The sequence below is a fragment of the Meles meles genome, chromosome 15 (genome assembly GCF_922984935.1).
Source record: "Meles meles chromosome 15, mMelMel3.1 paternal haplotype, whole genome shotgun sequence".
Taxonomy (NCBI): domain Eukaryota; kingdom Metazoa; phylum Chordata; class Mammalia; order Carnivora; family Mustelidae; genus Meles; species Meles meles.
Genome location: NC_060080.1, coordinates 29,397,427 through 29,422,879, shown reverse-complemented (window position 1 = coordinate 29,422,879; position 25,453 = coordinate 29,397,427). Strand labels below are relative to the sequence as shown.

The following is a 25,453-nucleotide window of genomic DNA, read 5'->3' as shown; positions in this document are numbered from 1 at the left end:
AAATGGGAGAGAAAGAATTTAGCACATGCCCGGGGGGCAGCGTGGGGCACTGACTTCATGAGAACGCAGTCCTGAGGATCTATTCATGGAGTGAAGAGAAGGGGAGAGAAAGAACTTTGGTGGAAACCAGCGTAGCCGGCCACGAAGATCTCCCCTGAGATTCACGCACGACACGGAGGTGTGAGGCTGCAGTGACCTCCACCTTTGCACTCACCAGTGCTGAACACTCCTCGTCCAGCGCTCGGGCCACATCAAGAGTGGCTCAGGCAGGTGCCTGCGTGATGTGCAGAATCGGGGAACTGGACTCCAGCACTGACTCACCTGAAGATCTTTGAATTTAAAAGGAGTTTCAAGGGCTGCTCTTTGAAAACAGTGTATGTTTAAAACCCTGAAACAGACCCAGGAAAAAATCCTGGCTACTTCAGGGACTGGGGACAAGGTACGTGACAATCAACATGAAAGAACTCCATCTCTGAGCCCTGAATTTTAAAGAGATGAACTTATTCAGATCATAGGATTCTATGATGTGGAAGCTCAGCAAGATGGAGAATGAGCTGCAATTTCCCCGAACGCCACCTGGCCTTGTCTGTCTCTAGCAGCGAGCCCTCAAACGCCCCTCTCTCCTTTCTTCGGTATTCTGTACTGACCACGGCTGCACTGCCATTTTAAAAGATAAGAAAAATAGATCGAGCAAAGCCCTAGCTTCTGGAGCCCCAGTCCATAGTGGAGTCTCTCGGTTTAAGTTTTTAAGAAACCTATACCAACATCATGTCCCTGAGAAAAAGGCTGAAACGAACTGAAAGCACACATCATCATGGTCTCATGATCTCTGGGGCAGATGAGGGAAGTTCAGAAAACATTGGGTGAAAATGATGCCATGTGGTATTGAGGTATGTTATCATTAGCTCTGTGTTTCCTCCAGTGAAACCCATACAGAATCACAAAAGCAAAGTCAGATCCAGATCACCTAGTCTTAGTCTTCTAAACAAGAAACTGTGGTCTGTTTTGTAGACACAGAAACTGGAGTGCAAGAGTTCAAGTGATTTGCCTGTGGTCAGTGGTAAAAGGAAAACAAGAATCCAGGCCTCCTCACTTCCAGTTCACTCGGCTCCTCCTATTACAAAGGTAGACCTATTTCAAACCAAGTCTTCCTCAGGTCACTCCTACCTCGAATGCTGTATTATTCATTCCACTGACCGTCTACCTCGTCTACTTCCTGGCTAATCAAAGTACACGGTAGGAAAGCCTTCACACTCACAGTTCTAGTAAATTCATTAAAAAATAATTATTAAGTACCTGCTGTTCTAGCACCATGGGAGGCACCATGAAGAGAAAAAGCATGGATTCCTGCTCTGGTATAATTCATAGCAGAGTGGAGAGAAATACCCAGTAAAGAACGAACATCATAAATGAACAAACTGTGTCATAGCAGAGGGTGTCAGTGCCATGGGGAAAAAAATGGAATGGAGCAAGGGGGAATCTGAGTGCATGGAAATGGGGGGACAGTTGCAATTTGGTCAGAACAGGCATCACTGAGAAGGCAATGTTTGAACAAAGACTTGAATGATGGAGAGGGTAGGCCATGGGGCTGTCTGGGAAAAGAGCGTCCCAGCAGAATGCACAGCTAATGCACCCCTGTGTGTCCCAAGAGGAGAAAGGAGGCCAGTGTGGCTGCAGTAGGATATACGGAGAATGCATAGAGCCCATTTTCCCTATTTCTTTTTTTTTTTTTTTTTTAAATATTTATTTATTTGACAGAGAGAGATCACAAGCAGGCAGAGAGGCAGGCAGAGAGAGAGGAGGAAGCAGGCTCCCTGCCGAGCAGAGAGCCCGATGTGGGACTCGATCCCAGGACCCTGAGATCATGACCTGAGCCGAAGGCAGCGGCTTAACCCACTGAGCCACCCAGGCGCCCCAAGCCCATTTTCCTAAGGTAACCCCAAGCAACTGCCTTCCAAAGAGAACACAAGAGGAATCCCACTCTTGGATATCCATCCGTGTGGACAGAACAAATCAAAGAGCTGAGGAGCAGAAAGTGAATCTTAACTGGGGACTGATGGAGATGGAGTCTGTGAAGTACATTCAGGGGATGGCTTATCTGGCAAACCCAAACACATGGTCTCATAATAAGAGCTCCGTAAATGTAACCGCAAATAGCACTTAATTCCTATTCTTGTTAATATGCTGCAATTAACTTATTCCGTATCACATTCTATTATATTCTTATCGTGCAAAGTATCTGGTATGTATAATCAGACTTTTAAAACACATGCTTCATAGAACATGCTTTCCTCATAACCTACCATATTACATCTTCCCGGTTACTCTGCTCTTTACATTTCATGGTCTCAATATTTTCACCTACTGATGTGTTTTGAGAGATTTATTTACTTCTTAAGAAGCACCTTTGTAATACAAATGGGGTAAAGTATATAGACATAGTCTGAACCACTGTTTGAAGGGATTTAAGAATGTTAAAAATGAGGGTTAGGTCTTATGAAGTGCTTTTCAACTTTTCTCAAGATGATTGTACCGGTTTTCCCTTTAATTTATTATATAATCAATTAGCAAATTTAAAGTTATCCTTGCTTTCTTAAAGCCTCTTTCTAAAGATCCAGCTGAATTTGACTTCATAACATTAAGATTTTTAAATTTATAAGCTTGACTAATAGTCACCTATAGCTCTTTGGTGCATGTGTGTGCACGTGCGCACGCACACGCAAGTGTGCACACACACACACAAGTGTGCACGTGCACATGTGTGTGCTGCCCACATCCAGGCTTAGTTCCCAAGTTACACTAAATTGTTCAAAGAGCTGTTTATCATTCTACTTTATTCTGCTATAAAACAGTCTAAATAACATAAAAATTAACCATTTTTTGATGTTTTCATACAACTCAATTGTGAAACTATGAGAACTCAGTATTTTTTTTTTGAAGGAAGAAGGGACAGATTTATTAGATTTTAGGCATTCTACTCTTTTAGATCATCTGTACTGATATTGCTAAGTGTCTAATTTATCTAGACCTAATTTATAGATGTTCAAATTCATTTCAGGTTGTATGACCATTTTTTTTTTGTAGTTTATGTGCTCATTCGTTCTGTTAGTTTTTGAATCTCTTCCTTCTTCATCTTCCAGACTTTTCTCTACTGCTTTGTTCTCTTCTACTGCCTCTATTTTCTTAGAAATGCAAATAATTTAAATTGTGATTTTAATACTTTAGGCCAAATTTTGCTTTGTTTATATTCTGATTTTTTTGATATGCATTACTCCCAATGTAACTCATTTCTAAATAATCTGTAATTTGACTCTGATTCCCTCCTTAACTAAAGACTTTATAGAAGAATGCTATTAAAGTTCTGCATAAGTATTTCTGGCTTTCCTCTGATTTTAATTTTTATAGTTTTATTGCCTTGTTGCAGAGAATGTAGGCCATACAATTTTCTACTTCTGTTAATTTCTTAAGCTTGTGTTTGTGTGTATGTGTGTGTTTTGGCACAAGCGTGTACACATGTGGTCTAAGGTCAACTTTAAAATATGTGGGTATTTGAAAAGAACATGTATTCTCTGTTTATTGGATGTAAACCTGCAAATCTATTCAATCAAGCTTAATTATGACATTGAGATCACTTACATCTCCCCTTTATTTAATTTGCAAGAAGGATCTATTAAAATCATTCACTATGAACCAATAACTTCTTGTATTTCTAACAGATTTTGCTTTAAATTTTTAAGGTTGTGTTCTTAACTCCATGACTAGCAGGCATAAGATTCAAGCCTATTATACTGACTTGGCAAGTTGTAAAATGATGCTTTCGAAGAATCTAGATTTCTAAGATTTGTATCTTTCTTTTTATTTTTGTAGTTGTTAACATTCTTGGCTTTTCTCTTCTTTCAACCCTCTATTCAAATCTTGATGGATTATCCAAAACCCCTACCCTCCAGCACCCTCCCCCATCCGTTTTCACCTGTGGCTTACACCCAACTATGGTTACCATAGCATCAGGAAGTGTCTTTCTGATACTTCTTTTCTCAGTCCCATTTCTAAATTAATTCATCCTATAGATTTCATTTATTCATCTATGCCTCTATTCCATCTCTCTTCCATGAACAAAATAAGGAGAACACCACAGTCACACATGTATTTCCCCTCATTCAGAAGGTTTTTCTGATATTACCTCTGAATTTTAAATATCATCCATTTGAAAAGAAGCCTCTCCTGACTCTTTCCCTATAGTGCCTAACAAATCTATATATAATAGTTAAGTTAATTAACAAGATTTTCAGCCTGGTTGCCTTGGCAACACTTTGCAACTGGCAACTTAAAAAAAAAAAGAACAAAAACTGCCCTAGATATAGAAAGATTAAAGTGAAAGTATCACTTGTAACAGGGGTCACTGAGAGAAAATAGCTTCTTTCATCATATTAATTATCTTCCTTTAAGAGGTTAGCCCTTAAAATACTGACAGGGTCACCCCATATTGGAATGATTTTACAATAAAGTGTGTATCAATCTTAGTCACTTGAACCTGTGTGACCACATGTTGGCTCGTTGTAGATCTTCTCCAGGTCCATAGGTCAACAGGGAAAGTACAATCATGATCTACAAGTAGCAATCGCATTCAAGATTTTCTGCTTAAACACAGATTTAAATAAAACCAAAGTTGAAACAAAAACTACTAGATGGGAGGAGGAAAAAAAGAGAGAGAGAAAAACATTATACTGCCAGATTCTCACCCTATCTGATTTTTTTAGTATATGTGCTGCCGAAGCGAGCACTCACCCTATCTGATTTTTGCAGAGTCCCACACATCTGACCCTGAAGCCTTCCTCCTCTTTCAAAGTCTCTTAAAATGTCCCTTAAAATGCACATTTGTTAATGTAAAACAGGCAGCATGAAACAGACAACTGAAATCTAGACAGGTAACTAACTCCAGAGTCGACTCTGCTGAGGGCTCTGCGGGTCCTTTCCCTGACACCTATTCCTCAGTCTCCCACACACAAATGTCTTGCGGCAGCACATGGTCACTCTGACACAATCTTTGGTTGTTCCAACCACAGAGGTATTTCAAGGGACATCAAGTCTGAATCAGACCTGATATCACAGAACTGAGTAGGTAGAGTATAGAGTTAAGAGGAAGGAGCCTGGGACCACTGTTTCCCCTACATGTCATTTTGGTAATCTCGTTCCCTCAGAACCTGAAATCTTGGAGCAGCCATGGCATCACAAGGGGACTGCAGGAGCCACTTGGGAGTTTGGGGGTGGCAAATCTCCTCACGGTACCAGCTGAGGCGCAGTCCGAGAGATCCTCTAATCCCTCTCTCACTCATTCATCTGCCAAAGGTTTACTGAAGGACTTCCATGTGCCGGGAGTTCTTGGGCACAGAGCTTCGAGCAGGGAATAAAACCAAGTTCTTGCCCTCCTAGATTCACAATTCTGGAGCGAGACAATACACCAAGAGTGACACAGTGTGCTGCCAGGTGGAGACAAACGCCCGGAGCAGAATCAGCAAAGCGGGTGCAGCAGGTGGGCGAGGCCAGCACCTGCACGGAGGCCAGAACAAAGGAAGAGAGAAGGCAAGGCGTAGCAGGCCGGGAGTGTCTCAGATGCAGGGACAAGCAAGAATCAAGGTGTTAAGGCAAGAGCTCTCCAAACAGAAATACACCTCACAATTATTAAGAAGAAATCTACACTGGTGTAATTCACAGGTAGAATATAACCATAAAGACTTACAAGAGGAGGCTTTTGACAGACGTTTCTTATTAAGGATTCAGTTGTCAGGACTGGGCTAGAGAAATGAAAAGCGATCTTGATTGATCGGGCACCTTCTAAGCGTGGGGCACCACGCCTCTCCTTTTCTCACCCCTCTTTCATACTCCCAAAGAAACAGAGAGAACACCTTTATGTCTACCTGGCAGATGAGGACCAGGCACAGAGAGGTTAAGAAGCCTGGCTAAGGTCACAAAGCAAGTGACAGAGCGTCTAAAGCCTACAGTCTTCCCACTGGACCACAATGCCAAAAGCAAAAGGAACTTTACCTTTCCTCATCAACTTTCCTGGTGCTTGTGTATTTAGTCAATGTACACTTTCACTCACATTTAGAGATGCAAATTAACCTGCAAAGATGAAGAGGTTCAGGGTCTTTGGTACTGTCCTCCATACTTTCTGGTGGCCATCCTCCCAAACTCATTTGCTCCTTGGCCTTACACACACCACCCGATAAAAGGTGTTGTTGTTGTTGTTGCTTTTTTTTAATCCAGCACTATTTTGTTCTGAAAAGTTCTATTACAAATGTAAGACTTTTGTCATCCCTACATTTTTAAATTTAGAGACTGACTCCTTTAAAGTTACACTGTGAATTCTCTTCGTTCACATTCCATGATTTTATCATAACCTTTTTTGGCAAGCTTCGCAGTGAAGACTTGTTCCACACAATCATAACCCCGAGGGGAAAAAATTAGGCTTGTTGATACAGTCCCAGAAATATTTCATATTTCAGCTTGTTCAGAAACACCAGCTGTACTTTCCCAGCACTCTTTTACTCTGAATTTAGCATTTAACAGTGAGGGAATCTACATATGCCCTTTTCTTGGCAGTTTCTTAAAAGTGCCAAATTAAACTGTTTCATTATCTAATAAAGTTAGTTTGCATCACAGTAGAATATAAATTAACCAAATATAAAGAAAAAATTAAATTATCTGTAAAACTGCAACATGAGATACTTCAGTGGTTCTCATGCTGGCTGTCCATGAGAATCACTTATCAAGCTTTTAAGAATACCACTGTCTAGGGGCGCCTGGGTGGCTCAGTGGTTTAAGCCTCTGCCTTCGGCTCAGGTCATGATCTCAGGGTCCTGGGATCGAGCCCCGCATCGGGCTCTCGGTTCAGTGAGGAGCCTGTTTCTCCCTCTCTCTCTGCCTGCCTCTCTGACTACTTGTGACTTCTCTCTCTCTGTCAAATAAATAAAATATTAAAAAAAAAAAAAAAAAAAAAAAAAGAATACCACTGTCTAGATGCCACCTTAAATCAATTCAGTCCGAATTTCTAGGGGAGGGGCCTGGGAATTAAAACATTTATTTTAATAGCTCCCTGGATGATTCTATTGTGTGATTAGAGCTGAGAATTACTGTGTTACTCCTCTAAGCAAACTGGGAATCTTTACAATGAAGTTCCCTATTGACAATAGAGCTTTGCCAAGGGCATGTTCAAACATCCTGTCGAATGGCAGCTGGCCAGATGCCCGAGAAGCAATGAGCCCTCCGGATTTCTGCCTGCCACCAAATAGCCCAGGCTCTATGCTGAGCCCCGCACCACCTCCAGGAAGCTCCCAGACCAGACATCGAACTGAACTGGGCTGAAAATAATGCTTTAGATTAGAGTTTTGCTACTCAAAGGGTGGCTGGCCCCTGGACCAGCAGCATCATATTGGGGCTGTAGAGACTTAGACCCTCGGGCCAGACTTAATGAATCAGAAGCTGCACTTTGGCAAGATCTCCTCGTGATTCAGCTGTCTTGAGTAGCTGTTCTCAAACAGTGGGCCATGACAAGAATATCGGCCTCTCTTGGGGATATGCTAGAAATGCAAATTCTAAGGCCCCAGAGCAGACCTACAGAATTAGACACTCAGGGAGAAGGGCCCAGAAATCTACCCCAAGAAGCCCTCTGCATGGTTCTCTGACACAGTGCACTCTGAGAACCACAGGGCTAGAAGAGTGATTCTGCACCCTGGCAGCACAAGAGACTCTCTGGGGAGCTTTAACAGTCCGGAAGCTCAAGACTACAACCCAGACCAAGTCCAACTACTGGAAGTGGGCTACTGGTATCAGGATTTTGTAAAGTCTCCCAACTTCTCTAAAGTTGGTCCAGTGTTCTAGGCACCTCTCCCCACCAATACTCCACACTCCCAGGGGATTCGAGGCTGCTTTAATTCTTAGGAAACCTGAATCAATGAGGTCTTTGGAGTCTTCCTGGAAAAGATGAGAGCTCCCTGGGAAGACTGAAAATAGCCGAGAGGGTAGGGAGTAAAGAGCTAGATCCCAAACATGGCCTGTATACGTTCTATCAAATTTTAAATCACAGTTTACCAAATGTTATTAGAATTCTGAGTCCAGAGACATTTTATTTCATCATCTGTTAATTCACACCAGGAACATGTATTCTGTTTACTTCCAGAGGGATTTGCCATTTATATAATTCAATTTATATATTCATACAGAGTAACATGTTTTCAAAATGTAACAGTGATTTTTTTTTTTTAATCTGGCAATAAAATAAAGCCTCAGGACAGTTTGGATAAATGCACAAAGAACTGAAAAAAGGCTTTCAAAAAGACTAATTTTGCCTAATAAACTTCTCTGAATACCTCGTCCCCTTTTTGCCATAAACACAAACCCACAAAGAAGAAATGAAAATTATTAGAGAATGGAAAAATGACTAATGAGGAAAACTTAAATGAACTAAATTTGTGTAGTTGGTTCAGCACCATCTTAAGAAGAATCTTCCTAACAGTTTGAAAACGTCATAGAAGTATAAACATTAGAAATGAAGAACTCCCCAGGGGGGTGTTTAAACGGAAGGCAACATCCATTACGGAATACAAACAAAGCCTCTATCTCGCAGAGTGGCTCTGACTTTGGGTAGGCTGCTTTCTATACTGAAGAAGGGACAACACAAAGTAGGCTCTTCTTTTGTGTAGTCATGATACAGATTTGGAAAAACAAAGCATAAGATTTTTGAAGATGAGAGAAGGAAGGGTCTGGCATTCCTTATCTGTGAAATGGGGGCTGGTGTTGTGGGTGTCCTCTGTGGACAGCGCCCAGCAGTTCTGTGAGCCCTTCCAAGGCAACCAAGGACTGCTCCTTCAAGGAGGACCAACAATAATTGTTGAGTTAAAGGAGGAGCCAGTCTTTTTATTTTAAAGGTCCAGGATTTGTTAACAATGTAGAGTTTTAGTAGTACAGTAGAAAAGTGCGATCTTAGGAGACTAAGAAACAAGTAACAGAAAACCAAGGCTGTTGGTAATATTGTCAATAAATTCCTGAGTCCCAGGGATTTGGGATTTCAAATGTCTTTAGAAGGACTCCAGAGAATATTATGTAATTATATGACTGGAGGTCTTCAGAAGTTCCTGGAAGTGACTATACTTATGTGAACAAAACAATGTATCAAGAGGCCCAGCTGGATGGCCCAGTACCTTGAGGATCTGACTCTTCTTGACTTCAGCTGGGGTCATAATCTCAGGGTGGTGAGCTGGAGCCCCGCATGAAGCCCCACATGGGGTATTGAGCCTGCTGAAGAGTCTCTCTCTCCCTCTGCTCTTCCCCTAACTCACGCATGCTTTCTCTCAAAAAATAAAATAAAATAAAATAAAATAAAAAGATCTATCAAGAATAAGGCAGGCACAGAGAGCACGAGTAAAGGACGGGTAGAGAGTACTGCAGAATACTGCTGCTGTTTTGTCTCTGCTGACAACAGCAGCTGTAAATAAAGAACAACAGGCTATTTAACTATTCAACTGGTAGTTTGCATGAGGGTTTACACATTCTGGGGAAAAAAACATAACCCATGTGGCTAAAAATACAGAAGTCGATTTTTGAAAAACGTATTCTGGCCATTTATTTCCTCTTTCTCTTCCTCCCTTCTTTGTTTTACTTAAGATAAAATACTTGTTTATACACTTGCTTGCCATTGAACAGAGGTTACTTTTAAGATACTTTTTACCTTTCTTGTATGGCAGTCTACCTACCGGCTTACTACCAAGATTTGAGAGACAGAAAAAAACTATGCTCAAATCCTGGCTCTTCCATAACTAGCTATGTGATCTTGGACAAGTTTTGTCTGTGTTAAAGTTTCCTCAGGGTTGTGGTAAGAGTTAAGTGAGATAAAATATATATTGCAAATAGTCCTCTCCCTGGCATGATAAGAATCACTCTTATCATCGTCATCATCATCAATTACTACAAAAAGTCTAGGCTTGGAGTCAGAATGACCTCAGAATACTCAGTATATGTGTGTGTTCAATGGGGCATAATACTTATTCTACAAGAATGCTTTGGAGAGTAAAAGAATATACACATTCTTTTATATTACGTAAGTATGTAATATATATGCTATATAAATAGAAAACATTTCATGTTAAACATACACATGTGATATGTGGGTACACACACACACACACAGAGGCAGGCACTACCTTAGGCCCTCATGTTGGCTCACTTCTCTAAAGTCTGTTTTAAACCTAATGCTCCACCCGACGCCTGGGACATGGATGTGATCATCACGTGTGCTCCTTTTGATAATGGTGAAGCTGATTCTGACACACACGCGTGCGTGCGTGCACAGAGACACATACACATGCTCATCTATAGCTCCACAAGCACACATCCTTAGAACGCTCCACACACAGTCATCTTTGGATGCCAAAAATTTTGCTCAAGTCCTGGTTCTCTGTCAGCTTCCATTACTTTCTTTATTCCATATATATATGTGTGTGTGTGTATGTGTGTGTATAAATGTGTACATATAAATAAAGAAAGTATATATATATGTAATGTATATATATGCGCCACTTTTTTGAGAGAACAGTCTCTGCTCTGTCTGGAGACAAAGAAGGAAGCCGCCTTGTATAGGCAGTTTTCCCTGGAGATTCCTCCCCACCTATCTGTGCATTCAAGATGTGCCGATGGGCCTGGCTTACCAAGTTATCAAATTGACAAGACATAATATAATGGTCACAATGGGTCCCCCCTCTCCCGCAACATTTATACCCACATCACCGAAGGTCCTCCTGGTGAGAAAATGCTTCGTTCTTGCAGATGGCCTCTGGTGGTCAGCAACTCTCAGAACAGCCTCATTCCCTTCCCACAACTCTTTCTCTGAAGGCCTCCCCACCCTCCTGACCGTTCGTTCCTTGGGCTGCAGCACCCGATTCCTAATCAGCCTTGTGCTGGGCCAAGCCCCTGAAAGGGCCCCACGTTTCTATGCCGTCTTTGTATTTTTTGTGTACCCACGGTGTAAACCCTCATCTACCACAACCGCCAAGAGGGCACACAGAGACTACAAATATGTGAGCTGCAGCTGAGCAAAGGGACGTGTTTACTTTCCATCCTGAATGACAACTTGACCTGCAGCGAAAACAAAAATACTGCAATGTGTATTTTTTCCCAGAAATGATAATTATAGTACTCCAAACATTTTTCAAACTTTAACTACCAAAATGGAAAAGGCATTTCAAAAAATAATTTATTAAATAGGCACTTATATTCTTGGTAGCCCTTACATGGAAATTCTACTTTTTCCCCCTCATAGCCATTAAAGGGCTTGGCGCCGGGCTCAAAACCCTCTTCCAGGGCAAGGGCAGGTTCAGCATGCCGAGCTGACAGGTAGGTGGTGGCTGAAGAGGCCTCCTTCCTTATTCATTGTAGTCAGCATGAGTTAGTTTATGGCACCTTTTCCCCTCAAAAATACCAGCGATTTAAGAATCACAGTCTGTGCACAGAGCAATATAAAGGCAATTCTCCACCTCTGGCTCATGAAACGCCTGAACCAAGAAGCAGAAGCCAGAGAGGCTCTAAGTACCAAATGCAGGAAGGAGTGCAGGATTCAGACTCCTCTCGGGGGCATGATGTGATTGAACCCACTCATTCTTACTCCTCTCTCTGAAGAGTGTGTTTCCTCACTTCATTGCCTACCTGGTTGTCTTCTCTAGCCAAAGTTTTTCTAGAGGCTGTGCCCCCATCAGGATATGGCCATTGTAACTACCACTCTTGGGCTTTCCGACATACTTTTGAACAGGGGTTCTCACTTGAGTGTGCCAGACAGCTTTTTAAAGCACGGACTGTGAACCTTCCTTCCAGAGTTGCTGAGTTAGTTGGTCTCAGCTGAAGCCTGAGAATGTACATTGCTAACAAAGTCACAGGTTACTGATGCTGCTGGTCAGGTACCATGATTTGAGAACTGCCACTTTAGGCCACGTCTATTTGAAAAATTTTCATCTCTTATAAGCTCAACCACTGTTCATCTTCCCCGCCAGGCACAGCTGCGGCTCTCTTGCTCTCTCTGTAGACAGGTGCTGGAGCTGGCTCTAGGTATAAAAGGATAGTGACATGCTTGAGGAACCTGCTGGGTCTGAACAACAGAGGTCCCAGCCAATCTCATCCTCTTCTACGTTTTTCCCCCCCCAAAAGAGTGCTCACTTGTGCGTGTGCAAGTGGGGGTGGGAGGGCAGAGGGACAGAGAGAGAGAGAATCTTAAGCTTGATGGGGGCTCTCCGTGGGGCTTGACCTCATGACCCTGCAGCATGACCTAAGCCAAAATCAAGAGTTGGAAGCTTCACCAATTGAACCACCCAGATGCCCCCAACCCCATCATCTTCTATATTAAACAGCAGCCCCCATGGAACTACCATCTCAGATCTGAGATAAAATTCACAGAGGCGCTCTAGGAAAAAGCCAGCACATGGTTTGGACATCTGTGTCGGATGGCATGGAGAGGAGAGGGCTGTTGCCACTGAACACAGTGCTCAGTGCAGCCACGCCCATGTTTCAAGGGTACAGCATAGTTCCAAGTATTTTCAAATACAGCAAAGGACATAATGACTCTACAAATAAGTCTAACCAGAATGAATTAAAGGGAACAAAATAGTATATGATGAATCAACTCCTGCAAATTCACACTCCAATAATTGGGAATTTGTGATAATTTGGAGTAAGAATGTCATGTTATTTAAGATTACGTGTCTTATGGGGACCAGACTCCACAAAGTTGCTAGGGATCTAAGTTCCTTTCTTTTTTTTTTTTTTTTTCCTCAAGACCTACTTGTAGCCCTTGTCCATCTAGTTTTCCAACCAGTATAAAGAGAGGAAAATGCAAGGTGAAGGGCACAACTCTAAGTGGTAGTGCACTGTGTGCAGCTGCATTATGGCTTTTGCTTCCTTCACAGGGCCTGGACTTAGTCACAGGGCCATGTCTACCTGCAAGGGAGTCTGATAAATGTAGTCTTTATCCTGGGTGGCCGTATCTGTAGCCAAAATTTTGTATCTATCAAAGAAGAGGAGAATGGACATATGGACGCAGGGACTAAAAACCTCTACAATAATTTTTCTAAGAAAATAAACTGTGTAAATAGGGAAGTATACTTCCCCTCAGAGAATCAAAGTAAATAAAGCTTCCTGAAGAATCATTTGAGAGACACTCAAATGAGTAATACAGGTAGGTGTTAAGTAACACTTGTCTGTATTGCTTATTTGTGTTAAAAGAAGCTGGAAGATTCTTATTTATTCATCAACTCCATAAATATGTAATAATCAAATACCAAGTAAGAGACATTATAATAAGTTGTATATTTTAATAATTGAGTAAGGCTATATACAGAGAACCTTTAGTCATCAGTGGGCCTAGATTTTCTCTGCATGCAAACTTTAAGCAGAAAGCCTAGGCTTCTTTTGAAATGTTCTAATTTCAACAAATCAATCTAATCCTTCCTACAATTAAAGTATAAAGTAAAGGTGGACTGAAGATTTGAAGATCTAATTACAAGAAAGTAGAAGAATTAATATGTCTGTCCTTGCATAAAAATGTGGGAATGGTTCTATCCACAGGATGCGTACCTGTCCAAGGAAAAGAACACGTTTCTTAGCTAGAAATTCTTACATGTAAGTGGAAAAACCGGTGGTCTAGCAAAGCCAAGTGACTTGCCCAAGGGCTCATTTGGCTAACGAATGGTGAAGCAGGGCCAGAAGCCAGGTCCCCTAGGGAATTTTACATTGGTTCCACCAAGACATGTGACCATATGAACATTCTCATCCTCAGGTCTGTAGTCTGCATCTTTCCCTGACAGTTTTTCATCTTTTCTGCAATACTTACAATTGCTCAGAATCTAGCTTAAGATTTTCATTACAAAGCTCCTTTATTAAGAAATCAGTTAAATATACAAACCAAACCAAACCAAACCGAAAGTAACCCTTTCTAAGTGGAGAGCATAGGAAAGGTCAGGAGAGCAACCTCTGGCCACAGGGGAGCTGTGGTGCTGTCCACCACTCAGGTGCTGATAGACTACTTGCCCACACAGGCAGAGAGCCTCGTCCTCTCAGACACAGGTAACAAATAGGCTGGGAATGGGAGGGATGGCAGACTCGCCAGGATGGCATCTGTATGCACACCAAGGGGCTTGGGACTAGGGACCTACAAGGAGACAGCTCCCATGTGGAACATGCCAGGGCCTCATATGACAGGGTTCCTTTGTGACAACCCAATCCCCAGGAAGTTTATTTAGACCTCTGGCAATTTCCCCCAGTTCATTCAGAAAATGAAGGCGGGTCATAGAAAAGTAGAAACTCGAAGACCAGAGGAGCTGGTAATAAATACCAGAGAGCACCTCTCAGTGTTGGAGACAGAAGAAAGCCTCATGTGGAAGTGGAGTATCGGCTTGCAGAATCTTGACTTGGTGCAGCCTTTCCTACTCAGAATTAACTTCTGGAAAGCCCTGTCTGTAAAACCTCGTCATGCTGCCACGGCTTCCTCACATGTTCACCAGTGCTTCTCTGCTCTTCTCAGTTTTGCAGTGGACACAACTTAGCTGGATATCTGCACCTGGGGATGGCTGAAATCCTACTAATACTTATGACCTGTGATATTCAGACGCTGTCCCCACACTGAGTGTAGGGTTCTGCCGGCCCAGTCTTTCCGAGGAACTGTGGATCCCTTGTGCAGCCAACGAGGAGAATGCCTGCCTTCTCTATTCCTTCTCCATTTTCCCCTCCTGCTTTTCTTACTATTTTCCTGTAGTGAAGTCACAGCTATCCTTATGTTCAGAAAAGCCGCTTTTTAGAATTTAGTGGTTTTGTTAATATTATCCTTTACCCATGTTCCAACTGAGAATATAAAAACTTGCCTTGGTAGAGGGAAAGGGAGCCTCAAAGGAGGCCAGGTTTAAACAAGGGAGAGCATGGGCACCTGGGTGGCTCAGTGGTTTAAAGCCTCTGCCTTCGGCTCAGGTCATGATCTCAGGGTCTTGGGATCGAGCCTCACATTGGGCTCTCTGCTCTATGGGGAGCCTGCTACCTCCTCTCTCTCTCTCTCTGTCTGCCTCTCTGCCTACTTGTGATCTCTCTCTCTGTCAAATAAATAAATAAAATCTTTAAAAAAAAACAAAAAAACAAGGGAGAGCAGTAATCCCATAGGTTTACTCTAGCAATTGGGAGCTTAAGGGTTGGTTATATGAGAATTTCTATTCTAAGGTGTTTTGTTGTTGTTATTGTTAAGAAACAAAACCAAAGAAACAGACTCTTTGGGCACCTGGGTGGCTCAGCTGGTTAAGCATCCAACTCTTGATTTAGGCTCAGGTCATGATCTCAGGGTTGTGAGACTGAGCCCCACACTGCCCCATGCTGGGCATGGGGCCTGCTTAAGATTCTTTCTCTCTCTCCCTCCCCTGCCCCTCCTCCCTCCCTTTCTGAAAAAGAAAGGAAAAAAAAAAGAAAGATGTGGCGCCTGGGTGACTCAGTGGGTTAAGCATCTGCCTTCTGCTCAGGTCATGATTCCAGGGTCCTGGGATCGAGCCCCACATCGGGCTCTCTGCTCAGACACCAGTCGGCTTCTCTCTTCTCCCTCTACTCCTCCCCTGCTCAGGTTCTCTCTCTCACTCACTCTCTTTAAGAAGAAAAAGAAAGAAAAAAACAGTGGTGATACAAGTGGCTATGGATATATGCTAGGACTTCTACGTGATCTTAAAGCCTTAAGCAACAGGAGATTTGAGACATCTCAACTGACCTGCAAGATTAATGGTGTAATTGAAGGCTATTCAGTCAACATGTCATTACTGGGGCCTCCAAAAAATAAAAGGGGGGGTGGATGGAAATATAGACTCGGATTTCCATCAGAGGTAATTCTCGAGGTCTGTGCATACACTAATTGGTGGTGTGCCACTCGTTACAGTCGCTCCAGAAAGTGCAGCATCACACCGGCCGGAACACTTACAGAGGCACTTCTAGGAACTGCTCTTCCTTGTTTTTGTACCAGGCATTTCAGAGATTCAATCTACTGCCAAATACGGCACACCAACTTTTTAATTTGCCCCAGATTCCTGTTTTCTGGTAAGGAACCATTACTTTCTAGGACTTCTTGACTCCTCTTCCTCCTCGTTTTCTTTTAGAACAGGGAAGTTTTGAGCCGTTCACAACTTCCTGCACATGTGGTAAGGAGCTAAAAACCTACTGGGCAGTTGGTTTGTTACCGGCCAAGCGACCTGGTGAAACAGGTGTTTCACGGCATACCTGGTTCAAATGACAAATTACTACATGTCAGGGATCTTCTGGTCATTGTCTCATGAATAATTGAATTCGTGAATGTTAAATCAATGAATCACAAGGGTCTACTGTGTTGGTTTCTCTGTAATGAACCCTGCCTGCATCAGTCACAGCTATTCCTAGCTAGCAAAAACCTCATACCTAACTCTCTCACTGCTGACTTAAAAACGCATTTATTTTTTTTAAACAATTTTTTAAAAATTTTATTTATTTATTTGACAGAAAGAGATCACAAGTAGGCAGAGAGGCAGGCAGAGAGAGAGAGGAGGAAGCAGGCTCCCAGCAGAGCAGAGAGCCCAATGCGGGGCTCGATCCCAGGACCCTGGGATCATGACCTGAGCCGAAGGCAAAGGCTTTAACCCACTGAGCCACCCAGGCACCCCTTAAGAACACATTTAGAAGGCTCATCTCGGCTGATTCTCTGATGAGAATGTTGGGGACAGCAGAATTTGTCACCAGTAAGCCTCCTTTTGAGTCGGAAAAGGATTTCTCACTTAGCAATTCCAAGAGCACTGCAGGATCTAATCTCCATCCTTAATTACGTCACTATGAAGCAAAAATTATTAAGAAAATGGTTTTTTATATTGTAAATTAATTTAGACTAACTTCTAATCACAACTTAAAAATAACCTAAGTTTAAACTGTCAGAAATATATAAAGCTGACTGAATTGTTCAAGTGAATTTTAATTAATGAATCAACCAACCATACTTAACAGTATTCCCGGCAAAAATTAGGAAAACTGTCCAGTAGTTGCTCTTCTGATAATATTTCTGAACAAACAGATCTAGTGGCTGAGGTCTTACTCTCATCCCCTAGATGTTATTTTATAAGTTGGGAACCACATTATCTTAACATTAGTCAGACAGCCAAAGTGGCATTCATTCTCTCATTGACAAATGTCTCTGGGCAGCTACTGGTCCACACTAGGTGTGACACATGGTTCCTCACCTCACAAACTTACTGTGGGGTTCAGGAGAAAGCAGAGCACCCAGATAGCATGACCAGGTTCTGGGGGCAGACTCAGTCTAACTGCTTATCTGATCCATACAGTTCTTTTCAACTCTTTGAGCTTTTTGTTCCTTTTTATCAATGGGAAGGTTAGCAGATGATTTCTGAGATTCTTTTCACAATAAGAATTCCATTTCACGGGAAAATTTAAATAACAACAGATGGTAATTAAAGAGGTAACCTAGTAGGTTATTAAGTGGCAAATGAGTGTCAGAGAAAAAAGAGTGCTGGGACTCTGGAGAAAGGAAAGTACCTGCAGGGGCAGTTGCTGGGAAAGCTTCATGGAGGAAGTGTGGTTTTTATCAAGACCTTGAAATAAGGGGTGCCTGGGTGGCTCAGTCATTAATCTGCTGCCTTTGGCTCATGTCATGATCCCAGGGTCCTGGGATCGAGCCCCCACATTGGTTTCCTTGCTCGCCAGGAGTCATGCTTCTCCCTCTCCCTCTCTCCCTGCTTGTGTTCCCTCTCTGTCTCCCTCTCTGTCAAATATATAAATAAAAAAATCTTTAAAAACAACAACAACAACAACTTGAAATAAGGGTAGGATTCAAAGCAGGTGTCCTGAGGAGGTTGGAAGTAAGGACTATTCCCATCAGGGGATACAGTCCAAGTGAAAGGAAGACAGTCACAATCCCAAACATGCCACTTCTCAATGACACACCCACAGTCCTACCTCAGAAGAGCACAACGCGTGCTTACTTGCCCCCATGCTTTCAACAGGGCAAGGGGTGGGGGGAGCAGGGCATCTCCTCCAATGCTCTTTCCCTACATCTGCCTTGCTGGCCACACTGCCACCCTTTATCTGTCCAACATTTACTGAGCACTCATAACCTCCTGGTGCTTTGCTAGGGATCTGGAGACACAACATTGGAAATACATGATCTTTGCCCTCTAAGAGCATTCTAGTTGTGTTCAAACAAAAGTCATCTCTGTGAAATATCCCTTCACTTCAGTCTCCTTCATGAGTCTGATTCCTTCCTCTAGTCTATTTTTATAGACTTCATACATTTATCAATTTTATAAAATGTTCACATTCCATCATTAATTACTTATATTTTGGCATTCTGTGACCAAATGTGGTTTCCATGAGGGCTGGACTAGAGTCTTGTGTTTCTTTGTCTCTCACTGCCCAACAAAATGCCTAGACCATTTCAGGCAGCCACTGAACTGTTATCTCTCTCACCAACATCCCCTTACTAATAGTAACATCTCCGCTTTTTTCCTGTCTACCTACCTCTCGACTCACGTACCCACTTACCTAAGTTCTACCACTTACTACTAGCGCATGACCCTGGATAACTTCTCCTACCTCAGTTTCCTTACCTGTAAAATGAGGATAATAAACGTCTCCACCTCACTGGTTTATTGAGAGCTTTTAAGTAATCCATGTCACATGGTTACACTGATACCTGGCACGTAAGTAAGTAGCTCCTTATCATTAATTGCTGACCTTAAAATACTTACAAAAGGTTCTTAGATCTTTTTATAATTCACAGAACCAGAACAACAACATAAAGTCAAAGAATCAAATGATATAAGGGCAATGGACTAAAAAATTTAGCACAACTGTCAGATAGCACTAACACAAAGTATGCAAAAATGTACCAAGTTCCCAAAGTCTCCCTATCTTAACCATGCAACAACAGCAAAAGGTCTTGAACTTTTTAATACCTGTGTAGTTATTACCATCATCTTCCTTTAGAAACTCCTGCACACAATGAACTGCATATTACTATAATACGGTACTTCAACCACATTGATTTTGTTAACAAAGAAATCCTGTAATATTGATACAATGCTTAAGCAGCTGAGCAGAGGGTGTGTCTCATGGTGTAATTAACTTTATGGACTTTTCAAAGGTCACCAGATCAGCAAAGGTAATTGTTTTAGAGTTAAAAACATGCTCTATCAAAACTCTTCGGTGGGCATGTGGTTTGATGAGTCTTGATGGACTCTGGCACAGGTCCCCAGTATGATTCCAGTTACGTTATGAAGTACATTGAAATTCTCAGAATCAGTTCTGAAAACAAACCACCTCAATTTATTTGTAATTTTTAAAGGGCTAGAGTGTACTGAAAAGCATTCTAAAGTACGCAAGAATCTCTGATTTAGACAATGAATAGATGCCATCATCGTAGTGGTAAAATACTCTAGGATGAAAGCAATTCCTTTCTTACCCAGTGCTCTAAATATCGTGTCTATAATGTGTATTATTTATGTGCTTAAATGCTCATTTGCAAGAAAATTTTTTTAAAAGGCTTAGGTTGGTTAATGCATTGTAGTATTTCTGTAACCAGTCCTTTGGGGCAGACATATTGAGAATCAGGCAGCTGAGAAAATATGACAAAGACAGACAATGGGGGGCGCCTGGGTGGCTCAGTGGTTTAAGCTGCTGCCTTCGGCTCAGGTCATGATCTCAGGGTCCTGGGATCGAGTCCCACATCGGGTTCTCTGCTCGGCAGGGAGCCTGCTTCCCTCTCACTCTCTCTGCCTGACTCTCTGCCTACTTATGATCTCTCTCTGTCAAATAAATAAATAAAATCTTTAAAAAAAAAAAAAAAAGACAGACAATGGACAAGCATCCAGAGAACAAATTTTAGCCCAAGACTCACAGCAGTAACAGGGCAGATGCTGGCGAGAACAACCATTTCCAAAGTATCAAACACGAGCACTTAGGGAGTTGCAGTAAGAAATCACAAGAATAAAAATGGCATCATTAATTTTGGGGGGAGGAACCAAAAGAGAAGTAGATAATTTAATTCATGAAGCTGACTTACACTGCCTTATTTAAAATATTTTGCCTCCGGTGTCACAGCATAGTCACTAATAGCATGTCACTAACAAACCAAACCTTTAGTATCATAATGGCCTCAAGACCAGAACTCTCGGGGGCGCCTGGGCGGCTCAGCTGGTTAAGCGACTGCCTTCGGCTCAGGTCATGATCCCGGAGTCCTGGGACCGGGTCCAACATCAGGCTCCCTGCTCTGTAGGGAGTCTGCTTCTCCCTCTGACCCCCCCCCCCCATGCTGTGTCTCTCTCTCTCTAAAATAATAAATAAATAAAATCTTAAAATAAAAAAAGCACAGAACTCTCCCCTTTCCTTGTGAGTAAATAACTAATTAAGGGTGAATCAGAGGAGGAGTAAGTAGCGGACAGAATGAACTCTGGCAGCTCCGGAGAGAAAAGCTCCTCAGGCGGCAGTGACCAGAATCCAACAGTCTTGTAGATACTCGGAATTTCAAATGGCACTTATCACCATTCTTTCCTGCTTAGAAAAAAGTTTACCCTCACACCTTCTATTTACTGGAACCCCTACTAACAGGTGTATCTTCACATATACAGTAATATATGAACTAACGTTTGAATTAAAAACAGAACTGTCAAAAAAAAAAAAAGAGCTGTCAATGTATCCTAAAGTCCTTTTTGAATTAAAAAATATTAACTATATTTAATGTATAAAATATGACAGCAAATTAAAGGGACAAAGTTTCCAAAAACAAAATAACAGGACTTACTACATTCAAATCAGGTTGTTCTGCACGGAAAGTCAACTCAGGAAGTTACAGAGTTAATCCAATTCGTCCATTTCTCAACACGTTTCTGTAACGTCCCTTCTGACGTTGTCTTTAAAAGCAGTTCATGAGATACACAATAAAAATCAGCCTTAGTGCCTAACAGTTCTAGCTTATATCTCACCAAAAATAGAATTCCCCAAAGTACTCACCTATTGCATTCATCAGCTATGACTCCGTCCGTCTTCTGGCTATTTCCCAAAATAAAATCCGACTTCAAAAAATCAAAGTATTTGCCATTACCAAAGGCATCCAAAAGAAAAGTACTATAAACACTGAAGGCTGTTAAAAACAAAAAAAGGAAGGACAGAGGAATGAAGCAAGGGAGGGAGGAAGGAAGGAACATGAGTAACATCCATCTTCTGTTTTATTTATTTATTTATTTTTTAAAAAACTTTATTTATTTCACAGACAGAGATCACAAGTCAGACAGAGATCACAAGTAGGCAGAGAGGCAGGCAGAGAGGGGAAAGCAGACTCCCTGCTGAGCAGAGAGCCCCATTTGGGGCTGGATCCCAGGACTCCGGGATCATGACCTGAGCCGAAGGCAGATCATGACCTTTAACCCACTGAGCCACCCAGGCGCCCCCCATCTTCTGTTTTAGGGTGGCCTCACTGGGACAGGTCTCCCTGGCCTGGACTGCCAGGGTAATGGCTGAAAGGAGAACATCTTTTAGATTTTAAAATTCATTTAATTTTGTCTTAAATAGTCCCCACCTAAGAATCTCAATGTGAGGTATACCTGCCCATGTTCTATTTTATGATTTTTGCCAGTTTGGTAATTCCCTGTGGGTAGGCTAGGGCAATATATTTGCAATCTGACTGAAATGTTCATAACTCACTGATTATTTTTCTGATGAAAAGTAAGAAAGAATGGACTTAAAATTAAAAAAAAAAATTAAGTAACTGGGCCCATATCTAGTCATCTTGTTAAAACCAGAAATATGACAATAAAAATGTTTCTTTGAAAAAAAAAAGCCATCAAGAAAGATGCTGCTTGTTTTTTGAAGGTTAATTTGCTTTTTCTAAAGCATCTTGATTTTTTTTAAGAAGATTTTATTTATTTATTTAATGGAGAGAGACACAGTGAGAAAAGGAACATAAGTAGGGAAGCGGGAGTGGGAGAAGCAGGCTTCCCACTGAGCAGGGAGCCCGATGTGGGCTCGATCCCGGGACCCTGGGATATGACCTGAGCCAAAGGCAGAAGCTTCACTGACTGAGCCACCTAGGCGCCCCTGAAAGTTAATATTAAATAGTAATTAACAGAAGTAAAAAACACATTTTAAATCACACTGATTACAGCTCTTCAACAACATCCCAATGCTTCTTCGTAACATCACTTAAATGGGCAATTTCTCAAAAAAGAAAAAAAAAGTAAATTTAATTAGGAGAAACAAACCCTAACTGTATAAAACCCATATATTTAATCTAACATAAAAACTTCTTTGGAAAATCTCTCTGTATTAATCTTACAAGAACATAAGAACTGAAATTAGGTTTCTGTTTATAGTTTTGGATTTAATTTTATAGTAATTGTGGAGAACCAAGGATCAAAAGATTGCATGAAAACACTAGGTTTTGCAATGTCATAGCAATAAACTGTCCCCTCAGTTGATCTCAGCTACTGACATCGACACCTTGGAGCTCCTAGGATCTCCTGGGGCTTCCACGGAACAAGGCAACACTGGCAGGAGACATTTAAGAAGGAAAACATGGCATGGTGACATCAGCTTCCTAATGACTGAAGAAGAAGTCCAAACTCTTTACCATGGCACTTGAAGCCCTTGGCATCTGGGCATGACCGATCCCATGCCTCATGGTACCCCCTGCCCACTTCTCCACTGTTGCAGGACCCATGCTTGCTCCAGTTACAATGAGAGTCACTGCTCCTCAACGTGCCATCCTTTCGTCTCTCATGTTTCTGTGCTTCTCTTCTTTCTAGTTGGCAAACTCTCAATTACCCTTAAAACCTCAGCTCCACAAAGGTGAAGACTTCCCTGACTTTTGTCAAACACAGGTATAATGGAAGTACCCACACATGCCTCTCGTGTGACACTTAGGGTCCCACACTGCAAGAACAAGAAAGGGTCACTGCTACAGTTCTAGTGTCTGTGTGTCTAGCATGATGCCGTGACCTCACTGGTGACCACTAAACCTTGATGGACTCAACAGCTAAGGCAATGAAGTAACAGAGTCGGCCACGAACATGGAACTGTCTGGGTTTCTGTCTTGGCTCTACCTGGCTGTGTGACTCTGGGCAACTTACTTCACAAGGTTCTCAGGATTTACTAAGTAAAATAATCCATATAAAGTGCCTGGTGACATCTGGTACATGGCAAGCATGACACAAATGTTAGTTATTATCACATCCTATTTTCCCACCTAATGCCCAAATTCAGGAATGAGAGGCCCGTTTTTAAGCAAATGAATTAAACTAACGTAGTTTGCTGATGGGCAAGAGAACCTTTTGAGCAGGGAAGAGCTACAAGACAAGATAGGAGAAGAAAGAGGACAGGAACAATAAGGCTGAGTGAGTTAAGCCCCAAGCAAACACAAAGATAGGAAACAGTAAGACTAAGAGGAAATAAGAGTCAGAAGTTTTTTAAAATAAGCAGAGAGCCAAACGGGATTTTAATGTTGTAGGCCAGGGGAACAAAGAAATCAATCACCTCACTGGGCTCTAATGCCGCCACTTTGGTATAAATTAAGGTTATTTATGAGCTGCCATCATCTCTCGGTCTCACCAGTGAATAGGACCACTGTACAGGACTGCATTCCAGGCATTTCAGATGTACTGTCCCGAGCACCCGTGTCAGAATATGGCTAAAAGTCCTTCTTCGATTTACTTCCTTGTGCATGTCTCATCTTTCAAGGACTGGCTCCAAAGAGAAGAAAATGAAACTGTATGCTCAGATTCTAACATGAGCTTCAGGACTACGGAGAGCAATGTTAGAGAAGCTGGCTCCCCTGGCAAAGACCTCCTGAAAATCAGAGCATTCCGTCTCTTCCACATGGTAAATAAGGTATGTGCAGCAAGCACTTGGCACATTACAAAGAATGTGGAATGCAAATGGCCCGGGTGCAGCCTTAACCAGTATCAAAACTATCTATTCTGGGATGCCAGTGAATCCATTTCAAGCGGCAATAAAATCTACTCTTATTAATAATGCAAATAGGAGACTATAATATTAACTAAGTACTGCAAGAACCATGTGCTCATCCTGACATCAAACTCAATTTTTCGAAGAGAGACGAAATGCAAATCAGGACAAAGCCATTAATGAAATCAACAAAGCATATATGCCTTTGAATCTTGCAGAGTAGGTCCTCCCTCGACAAAGTAAGCATGAAATCCAGTTAACAAATGTATGGATGACCAGAACCTTAGTTTTAAACTCGAGGATCCTTTCTTCTTGGACGTGAAAGCCAACAAACCACTCAATTTTTTACTGAATCGTAAGAAAATTTCTTTGACTATGTCAGTGTTGAAACAGCAATATCCACTTGTATTTACTGCAGGGGCAGCATCAGGAGATGTCAGGTTAAGGACTAGAGCAGGAGAGAGGAAAGGAAGTGTGGGGAGGAGAGGAGCTAGAAAGGACAGAGCCTGGATGTGACTGCACCTTCAAACAATGCAGCACAGTGGCCCAGGACACGGTCCGGGGTTGCCATCTTGTTTTAACAGATAAGGCAAGGAAGGCTCAGGAGAGATTGAATGACTTCCTCGAGGACAGACATGGGAGCCCAAAAGAAACAAAACTTTCAATCAAGACAGACCTCAGTCATCTGAATTCTACCAGTACAGTTGTAGGGAGTTGTAGACGTGGTTTCCTATTGAGTGAAGGCAACGTTCCCTCTTTTCTGGGGCAGATTGTCCGGTGGAGCAGCTTCACACCTCTGTGCTGTGTAGTAAAGGAAGGCCGGACATGGCAGAAGAAGAGCTGACCCACGAAACGTCTCGAAGTTCGGTCCCAAAGGAAAGTCTGTGGTGCTATCTGGGGTCTTACATGCTTGTGTTGTGCCCTGAACTTCTTGCTCTCTGCTAGTTCTTTCCCTTCTGTTTATAAACACACTCAAGTCCCTAAAATGTCCATCCTTCAAAGCTTAAATAAAATGCCACCTTCACTGGGAAGGAACATTATCCCTGATTTTTCCCAGTCAGAAGATCACTTCTCTCCCAGCACTCTTACAGACTTCTTGTACCTCTAAATTGTAGAAGTACTTATTTCGTCCTACTTTCTATTTTAGTAAATTGTTTTCATGCCTAGCTCCCCAAGAAAACTCGAAATATCCTGAGCTAGGACTATACATTACCCATTGTCGTATATGTGAATGTTTATTGCACTAAAATCTCCTTGGGTAAGAGTTGAACGGTTAACACATTTTTTCTGCATCTTCCTATTACTGTTTTTAAGGTATTATAGACAGAGTGGAGATAGCGCTCTACCTCTGAATACCCTACAAGGATTTCAAACTCTACTTAGATAACAAGCCCCTGAAATAAAACAGACAGAGTCCAGAATAAGGAAAATGAGAGAGAAAGGTAAATTAACTATATGGTCA

At 42.0% G+C, this 25,453-nt stretch overlaps 1 protein-coding gene across 4 annotated transcripts in view; it reads right to left on the bottom strand.

The window, feature by feature from the left end:
* Positions 1–25,453, bottom strand: part of CRIM1 (cysteine rich transmembrane BMP regulator 1) — a 192,630-nt gene that overhangs the window by 103,914 nt on the left and 63,263 nt on the right. The window lies entirely within an intron of this gene.